The sequence below is a fragment of the Chiloscyllium plagiosum genome, unplaced genomic scaffold (assembly GCF_004010195.1).
Source record: "Chiloscyllium plagiosum isolate BGI_BamShark_2017 unplaced genomic scaffold, ASM401019v2 scaf_1492, whole genome shotgun sequence".
Taxonomy (NCBI): Eukaryota; Metazoa; Chordata; class Chondrichthyes; order Orectolobiformes; family Hemiscylliidae; genus Chiloscyllium; species Chiloscyllium plagiosum.
In genome coordinates this window covers 6,292-16,492 of record NW_025209383.1, presented here as the reverse complement: position 1 = coordinate 16,492, position 10,201 = coordinate 6,292, and the positions used below count along the sequence as shown (strand labels likewise).

General features: G+C 44.4%; 1 non-coding gene across 1 annotated transcript; it reads right to left on the bottom strand.

Moving 5' to 3' along the window:
* Positions 1-8,645: 8,645 nt before the first annotated feature.
* Positions 8,646-8,727, bottom strand: trnas-uga. The gene has a single exon. It is a non-coding gene; the product is annotated as a tRNA-Ser (tRNA).
* Positions 8,728-10,201: the final 1,474 nt, after the last annotated feature.

Sequence of the window (10,201 nt, the reverse complement as noted above, 5' to 3'; positions counted from 1 at the left end):
CCGTTATTTACAGTTTGCTATTTTGGTGATGTCAATTCGCATTGGGAATGCCTCCCTTAAGGCGGTTGCCAGCGCTGCAACAAAAGCATTCAAGTCTCCGTTCTGCTCCGCTTGCGTGTTCGCTACTCTGGCATGAATGTTTGTGGCTGGCTAATTATAGTCGATTTTAGTGACATCGGCACCTAGTTTTCGTCCCAGGAAACGTCTCATCTCATGTGACATGGGACGGAATTCAGTATAGAACTTCGTCACTTCTTTGGCGAACGTACTACCTCCAACCTCTCTTGAGTCAGGCAACTGTCCATAGGCACTTTCCAGATCCTTCATGTTCCACGGCCGGTGGACCAACACTGGATACTCTTCTTTGCCTGCAACTTCAACCATTGGGACTTGCAGAATTGCCTGGTTAGTTGATCATTTGGCAGTACCGTCACTGTCTGACTCATCATCTGTCTGGGTTGATTGCGAAGAGGCCCTGGGTCCCTTTCCTTCTTGGAGTGGTGGTCCTTCTTTTGCACTTGTTACTTCAATTGGATGCAGGTACGGCGTGCGATCGGTGATACAGTAGACGCTGAGGCGGCGGCCGCTGACGTGGAACCTTAGGCAGGTGGATCCCGTTGGGGGGCTGTTGGTCTCGGATGGCAGTCATCAAGGACAGAATCTGAAACATACTTAACACACTGTGAAGATTCGCTGGGTTGTTTTCCGTGCACGTCTGCGTGTGTATGTGTACTTGATCTATCACTTACTGAAGATTTCCTTTCCCTAATGTCAGCCTCAGCCTTACATGTTATAAGCACTCCAATTCACAGGTTCAATTTTCCCTTCGTTTTCTCCTTCTCTCTCTCGTCCAACCTCCACCTCTATATTTCCAACTATCTCTTACGAAAACTCTAATAAACGATATTCCTTGATCACAATTCTAAATGCTTTACAGACACTGGGCCGTCATAACTGAGCATGTATTGTATTTTCGGTGGGCCATTTCAAGTACTGTGTGGACTCTCGTTTTGTTTGCTCTTGCTGGAGTCCAATTTTAGTGTAACTGGAAAATTGTTCAGGTCTCTCTCTCTCAGGCAGTACCGTTATCATTTTCTTTTGCCTTGCTTACTTACCTCCGGAGGACCCCCCTCACATTGGACACGTCCACCTCAATGCCTTGGTTTTCCTAAACCAAAAAAAAAACAAGTATCCAGTCCGCCTTTGGTGAGTCCAACTCAGTCAGTGTTGGCTCCAATTCAAAAACCACCCTTAAATGTGCTGCCTCTGAAAGACTCTAGAAACGGCAATCCCCTTCCCTTGTGTTTTGCTCTAACACCATTCGAGAGTTAACTAAAGCATGTTCCTGATGTATTTATTCTATTATTGTGAGTCTCTAGGTCTGATTACTTAAGCCACGATTCTTAACCCGGCTCTATTCGATTCGCTTGGGCGATCGACCGATTCCCCGCCCTCTCACGCATAAGGGCCAATTCAGCGCCGAATATGAAGCGAAACACCTTCAAGGCGCTGTCGCCTACGCCTCGAGGGAATCTTCAGAATCCCATCCAGATGCCTGGTCCCGGGACGAGTTCCCAAGTTTACTGTCGTGAAAATTAAATCGACTTGATTCAAATACTAGCAAGAGCAAAGAAATGAGCTATATTTCAATTCTGCAGAATTGACCCCTGTCCAATCATCTCGATGCCTCAATGTAAGGGTTATCTGAGTATTGTTCAGATACTTGCCTCATACTGTTTCTTATCACACCCTCAAGGGCAAAGACTGGGAAAACACTAGTTCTTATTCGATCATCCCCAGGAACATAACAGCTCTGCTTTCATTGAGTTCGACTGTCACAAGGTCCAGTTGTTTGTTTCTCAAACTGAAACAGAGACAAACTGACTGCAAAACTCATCAAGGTATTGTTTTAAAGCTCAGCACAACATTAAATGTTCGAAAAACATTCTCTTTCACATTTCACAGTAAATGGATAATTTTCCATTACAGTAAGAGGATTCATGAGGACACAGCAGTAGATGTCATCTATATGGACCTCAGTCAGGCGTTGGAGAAGGTTTCTCATGGGAGACTGATTACCAACGTTCGATCTGAAGGAATACTTGGAGAACTAGCCATTTGGGTACAGAACAGGCTGAACGGTAGAAGGTGGTGGTGGAGGGTTGCATTTCAGACTGGAGGCCTGTGACCAGTGGAGTGCCAAACGGATCGGTGCTGAGTCCTCTACTTTTCGTCGTTTATATAAATGATTTGGATGTGAGCATAAGAGGCATAGTCATTACGTTTGCAGATGACATCAACATTGGAGGTGTAGTGGACAGCAAAGAAGGTTACCACAGATGACAACAGGATCTTGATCAGATGGGCCATAATGCGAGCATTTTGCGTAGCCACGGGCAGATACTATTATCAAAGTTGGTGAACATATTTCTGCGTTTGTAACTCCATGCAGACGATATCCGTTTAAAGTGATGCACGTTCGACTAAAGAACAAGCCCGCCACACTCCAAAGATACATGTACAGAGTTCTGGCTGCGTTGACAAACTGTGCAGTCTATTTGGACAATGTTGTGATCTTTAGCAATTCAAGGAATGATCACAAAAGACTGTTGGCAGAGCTCTTTGAACGACCACGAGAAGCAAAACTGATGCCAAATATAAATAAAACAGAATTCACGAAAGCAGAGGTGACGTTCTTGGGATGTAACATCGGTCATGGCAGGTTGACTCGCACCCCCCATCCCCCACGCCCCCGGAACGTAAAGATGAAGGCTACCGAGGGATTTCCATGATCAACCTCGAAGAAAGAGTTTCTTCAATTCTTCAGACTCAGTGGACTCTGTCAGATGTCGGTTCCAAACTATATTCGTGTAGTGCACCGTTAACCGATTTGCTGAATAAGAACACACCGTTCCAGTGGACAGTACCATGCCAGAAGACACTCGACCATTTGAAGTCGATATTAACCACCAAACCAGTTTTAGAACATAGAACATAGAACAGTACAGCACAGAACAGGCCCTTCAGCCCACGATGTTGTGCCGAACACTGATCCTCCTGTATGTACCCTCAAATTTCTGTGACCATATGTATGTCGAGGAGTCTCTTAAATGTCCCCAATGACACTGCCTTCACAACTGCTGCTGGCAACGCATTACATGCTCTCACAACTCTCTGTGTCAAGAACCCGCGTCTGACATCCCCTCTATACTTTCCTCCAACCAGCTTAGAACTCTGACCCCTCGTGTTAGTCATTTCTGCCCTCGGAAATAGTCTCTGGCTATCGACTCTATTTATGCCCCTCATTACCTTGTATACCTCAATTAAATCCTCTCTTCTCCTCCTTTTCTCCAATGAGAAAAGTCCGAGCTGAGTCAACCTCTCTTCATAAGATAAGCCCTCCAGTCCAGGCAGCATCCTGGTAATCCTCCTCTGAACCCGCTCTAAAGCATCCACATCTTTCTTATAATAGGGCGACCAGAACTGGACACAGTAATCCAAGTGCGGTCTAACCAAAGTTTTATAGAGCTGCAACATGATCTCACGACTCTTAAACTCAATAACCCTGTTAATGAATGGCAAAACACCATATGCTTTCTTAACAACCCTGTCCACTTGGGTGGCCATTTTAAGGAATCTATGTACCTGAACCCCAAGATCCCTCTGTTCCTCCAAACTACCAAGAATCCTATCCTTAATCCTGTACTCAGCTTTCAAATCTGATCTTCCAAAATGCATCACCTCGCATTTATCCAGGTTGAACTCCATCTGCCAACTCTCAGCCCATCTCTGCATCCTGTCAATATCCAGCTGCAGCCTAAAATAGCCCTCTATACTGTCAACGACACCTCCAAAATTGTGCATCTGCAAACTTGCTGACCCATCCTTCAATCCCCTCATCCAAGTCATTCATAAAAATTTCAAACAGTAGAGGCCCAAGTACACAGCCCTGTGGAGCACCACTCACCACAGACTTCCAGGTAGAATATTTTCCTTCTACTACCCCTCGCTGTCTTCTGTTGGCCAGCCAATTCTGTATCCAGACAGTTATGTTCCACTGAATCCCATTCCCCCTGATCTTCTGAACGAGCCGACCCTGGGGAACCTTGCTAATGTCCATATACACCACATCCACAGCTCGACCCTCATCAAATTTCTAGTCACATCCGCAAAGAACTCGATAAGTTTTGTGAGGCATGTCCTGCCCCTCACAAAGCCGTGCCGACTGCATTTAATCAAGTCATAAATCCTATCCCTCAGCATCCTTTCTCACACTTTGCAGACGACAGACGTGAGACTTACTGGTCTGTAATTGCTGGGGATTTCCCTATTTCCTTTCTTGAAGAGAGGAATTACATTTGCCTCTCTCCAGTCCTCAGGTACGACTCCAGTGGAAAGCAAGGATGAGAAGATCTTCGCAAGTGGTGAAGCAATCACATTTCTCGTTTCCCAAAGCAGCCGAGGACAAATCTGGTCCGGGCCAGGCGACTTGTCAATCTTAATGTTTGACAAAATTTTCAGCACATCTCCTTCCTCTATCTCTATCCATTCCAGCATGTACACCTGCTCTTCAAAGGTTTCATTCACTACAAAGTTCGTTTCTTTCGTAAAGACAGAAGCAAAAACTCATTGAGGGCTTCCCTACCTCCTCAGACTCCACACAAATTCACTATGCTATTCCTGATCGGGCCTACTCTTTCTTTGACCATTCTCTTATTCCTCACATAAGTGTAAAATGCCTTTGTGTTCTCCCTAATCCGTTCAGCCAAGCATTTCTCGTGCCCCCTCCTGGGTCTCCTCAGACCATTTTTAAGCTCGATCCTTGCCTGCCTGTAATCCTGTAGAGCTGAGCTTGACCCTAGCTTCTTCCACCTTACGTAAACTACCTTTTTCCTTTTGACGAGAAGCTCCACCGCTCTCGTCCTCCAAGGTTCCTTTATCTTACAACTTCTTGCCTGTCTCAGAGAGACATATTTATTCATCACTTGCAACAACTGCTCCTTAAACAGTCTCCACATGTCTATAGTGCCTTTACCATGGAACAATTGCTCCCAATCCATGCTTCCTAACTCATGTCTAATCGCATCATAGTTTCCTCTTCCCCAATTAATATCCTCCCATTTTGCCATATCCTCACCTTCTCCATAGCTATGTAGAATGTGAGGCAGTTGTGGTCACTATCACCAAAATGCTCTCCCACCACAAGATGTGATACCTGCCCCGGCTCATTGCCGAGCACAAAGTCTAGAATGGCCTCTCCCCCCGTCGGCCTGTCAACGTACTGTGTTAGGAAACCCTCCTGAACACACCTTACAAAAACAGCTCCATTCAAATCTTCTGCTCGAAGGAGGTTGCAATCAATCTTGGGAAAGTTAAAGTCACCCATTACAACAACTCCTACGTCCACACTTTTCCAAAATCTGCCGAGCTATGCTTTCTTCCATCTCCCTGCTGCTATTGGCGGGCCTGTAGTAAACTCCTAATGAGGTGACTGCTCCCTTGCTGATCCTAATTTCCACTCATACTGACTCGGTCGGCAGGGCTTCCTCGACAATGGAAGCTTCTGTTGCTGTGATACCCTCTCTGATTAGTAGTGCTGCACCGTCTCCCCTTTTCCCCCCCTCCCTGTTCATTTTAAATGATCTAAACTCTGGAACATCCAGCAACCATTCCTGCACCTGAAAAACGCATGTCTCTGTTATGGCAACAACATCATAACACCAGGTACTGATCCATGCTCTAAGTTCGTCACTTTTATTCCTGATACTCCTTGCGTTAAAGCAAACACACTTTAACTGATACCTTGGTTCCTTGCCAGGAAAGTTCTTCCCACGAGCTGGGCTACTTTGTGCTACTGCCTTATCTGCATCAACTCTCATCTCGGGTATCCAGCTCAGGGTCCCACCCCACTGCCATACTAGCTTAAACCCTCTCGAACTACTCGTGCAAAACTTCCACCCAGGACATTGGTCCCCTTACAGTTCAGATGCATCCCGTCCTTCTTGGTCAGGTCCCACCTTCCCCAGAAGGCATCCCAATTATCTACATATTTGGAGCCCTCCCTCCTCCACCAGCTGCGCAGCCACGTGATAAGCTGTGCCCTCTCCATGTTCCTCGCCTCGCTATCTCGTGGCACCGGTAGTAAACGAGAGAATACTACTCTGTTCGTCCTGCTTTGCAGCTTCCGTCCTAACTCCGTGAAATCACTTTTTATATCCTTGATCCTTTTCCTGGCTGTATCATTAGTGCCAATATGTAAAAAGATTTCTGGCTGTTCGCCCTCCCCTTTTAGAACCTTATACACCCGATCGGAGACGTCCCGGACCCTGATGCCAGGGAGGCAACATACCTTCCGGGAATCCCGATCCTGACCACAAAATCTCCTGTCGATTCCCCTAACTATCGAGTCCCCTACCTCGAGTACTTTTCTATTCTGCCCCCTTCCCTTCTTTGCCACATTGTCAGGCTCAGTGCAAGAGAACTGACCGCTATGGCTTTCCTCTGGTAGGTCATGCCCCCCCCCCAGCAGTATCCAAAACGGTATACTTATTGCTGAGGGGAATGTCCACAGGGGATCTCTGTCGTGTTTTACCGACACCAAACGTCTCAAAAACGTTTAAAGTCGCCATCGATGGTAGTGACGTTTGTGTTGGAGTTGTACATCAACAGGAAAAATAAGTATGAAAAGGAACTGCCAGTTGGTTACTTTTCAAAGAAAATCAACATCTCGCAGAGGAAATGCTCCACAATCGAAAAAAGAACTATTGATTTTTGTACTGGCCTTACAAATTTAATGTATATGCCCGAACAATGGTTCAGAAACGGTTGTGGACACTGACCACAATCCGCTAAAACGTTTTATATATAAGAATATGATACTATTTCGTTGGCGTCTTATGGTAGATACTTTCAATTTATAAATCGTATGTGTTGCGTGTCTGTAGAATGCATTCACAGACAGGTTATCGCAGATTCAACTTATGGCGTTTAGATGAGATTTGTCATTATTTAATGTTTTATATGTATATATAGGAAAAAGTTAAGGCGATATTATATGAACTTTATCGGTATGTCAGGGTAAAGTATTTAAAAATTAAAATCAAAACATTTCTTCATTATGATGGTTCATTTTTCCTGAAGAGGCGAGGTATTTTAAACATATTGGTGCACGGCTAAGACTGTTAAAAGCAGCAGAATAATCAGACACTGCAACAAGCGTTATCAAGAATACAACAACGTAATACTGGGTCGAACACTCAATTAGTTTATTGCCGAGAGACATAAACATTTCGAGTTGACCACTCAGTTTAAATTTTATCCAGAATAAAATATTTATTTCAATTCAAATTTGAATTGTGTTTATTGAAGATCTTAAAAAGCAATGACACAATCAGATTCTCTGGGGTATGATACGGGGGACATTGAACAGTTGAGAGGAGGACTGTCAAGTCCTTGCATGTAACAATCGTTTTGAAAAAAGATATCTTTTTCCCAGGTAAATAGTGCGGTGAGGAAGGCATATGGCGTACTGGCTTTTATTGGTAGAGGAATTGAGTTCCGGAGTCCTGAGGTCATGATGCAGTTGTATAAGACTCTGGTGCGGCCGCATCTGGAATATTGTGTGCAGTTTTGGTCGCCATACTATAGGAAGGATGTGGAGGCACTGGAACGGGTGCAGAGGAGGTTTACCAGGATGTTGCCTGGTATGGAAGGAAGATCGTATGAGGAAAGACTGAGACACTTGGGGCTGTTTTCATTAGAGAAAAGAAGGTTTAGGGGTGACTTGATTGAGGTGTACAAGATGATTAGGGGGTTAGATAGGGTTGACAGTGTGAACCTTTTCCCGCGTATGGAGTCGGGTATTACAAGGGGGCATAGCTTTAAATTAAGGGGGGTAGATATAGGACTGAAGTTAGGGGTAGGTTCTTCACTCAGCGAGTCGTAAGTTCATGGAATGCCCTGCCAGTAGCAGTGGTGGACTCTCCCTCTTTATGGGCATTTAAGCAGGCATTGGATAGGTATATGGAGGATAGTGGGTTAGTATAGGTTAGGTGGGCTTGGATCGGCGCAACATCGAGGGCCAAAGGGCCTGTACTGCGCTGTATTCTTCTATGTTCTATGTTCTATCTCTGAAAAATGCGTTTTCGATCAGTGACGTGTGGCACAGAATTTTCTAACAAGGAAAAATAAGACACAAGAAGATCTGAAGAAAAGAACCTGCAGTTGCCTGGCTTTGAGAAAAGAAGAGCTGTTTTGTTAACTTTAATTGAGAGTTTTATCTGAATAGAATTATCGAAGGGAACGACACAATGGGCAATAGAAATACATTGTCAATCGTGGTTTATTAATTAATTGGTCTTTTACTTTAGAAATAAAAGTTCTTAATTTTTACTTTGTGCAGTTCTTGGCCAATCGAATTTTTGCAGATTACTGTACGGCATAAATCGTTTCTGTGTTTTATATTAAGCAGGAGGGTTTACCCTTTGTCGTAACGAATCTAAACAAATTTGACAATGCAAGTGTACATCTGTGCAGTTCTTTGAGTGCACTGGAGATTTGCACCATTCATGACCTGAATAAAGGGATTCTCTCCCCCGTGATCTGAATCCCATAAACGAAAGTCCAAAGCAAGCCCCGCCCTCTATCGTAGTTGACAGGATTCGAACCTGCGTGGGAATGCCCCAATAGATTTCAAGTACATCGCCTTAACCACTCGGCCACAACTACATAACGCTGTGAGCTGTCTGTTGAATTAATCATTTCCAGGTCTCTGTTTATGGGGAGCTGAGCAGTTCTGAATCATTGTTTGGTTTCTTTGAATTCAAACACCACAGCTTTCAAATCGATGGAATGTCGGGTCAAAGTGAGTCTGGGTGTTCCACCCCGATAGGTGGAATCGATATTCAGCTTAAAAGAAGGCGGAAATTGCTGGAAAATACTCATCAGGTCGAGCAGGATCTGGGCTGGGAAAAGGCGATTTAACGTTTCAGAACTTCTTCAGAAGTTATTCGAACTCTGCTTTCTCCCAGTAGTACTGGCAAACTCCAGACTTTCCCCAGCATTTTCTACTTTTGTTTCAGATTCTGAAAATCCAAATTCCTTTACATTAGCCATTAAAGCAATACAGAAATTCCTTTCTTGTTCCGGATAAGATTCCTGTTTGGGGAACATTTTCCTGACCACATTAAAAACCCGGAGCGGTGCAGGAAAGAAAACCAATGAAGTATGAGCCGTGAGAGATCCGACCCTGGTGGTCCCAAACCACCAACTGTTCGGTCAATGGATGAACGTGTTGACCATTTACGCAACAAAGACGGGTGAGCTGACTCGTTGCACGATCCATTAAACAGGCGTTTCACGAATTCAAACTTCAGCCTGTCCTTCCCGAAGCGATCGCTATCCTCAATCAGTTTTATTTTTCCAAAATAAATCCTGGGACGTTCACTGTAATGATATGGCAACAAACACATCCATGTCACAGGAACCAACTTTTCTACAACAGCAGTCTGGCTCGCTTCGAGCATTATTCGTATCTTGTGTGTTCCCGAGTTTTCTCGTGATTCTGTGAACGTGGTCTGTTAATAATGATGGGGGAGGGCGCATTGCGGATGGGCGGGTTGATATTCTGGAGGAAATGTTGCCACCGATTAGGGTCAGTTTCCAGAGGACTGGGACTGAAGATATTTACTGAATAACGACATTTGTGTAGAATATATCGAGCCTAATCTCAGGTGAACTGTCAATTATTTGACACACAGATAAGGAGGATTTTAGCAAAACTGCTAAACTTTCTGAGTTTAGCAAATCTGCAGAATTCTTTACAATAGAGAGCTGTCAAGGCTGGGTATGATCAAGGCTGATATGGCGAGCCAATTAGTCACATGGAGAATAAAGGGAAACGGGGATAAGGCGGAACTTTGCAGTTGAGAATGAACCAAATCAGATATGACCTCATTAAAAGGTGGAGACGACCTGATGGTCCGAATGACTTCCATATGTTCCAATATCTTGTCTGTCACTTGGAAACTGCGAAAAACCACTGTGAAGAAAGAAATAGCAGAGCGTTGAGAAAAGTTGATTGGAGTGAAACTGAGTCTCATCATTAGTTGAAAGGAAAAACACACTTGACAACTTTGTCAGAGTTCTTTGATAATATTACATGCCGAGTTGATCAATTTTTGGTCGGCATTCCATAAGGGAC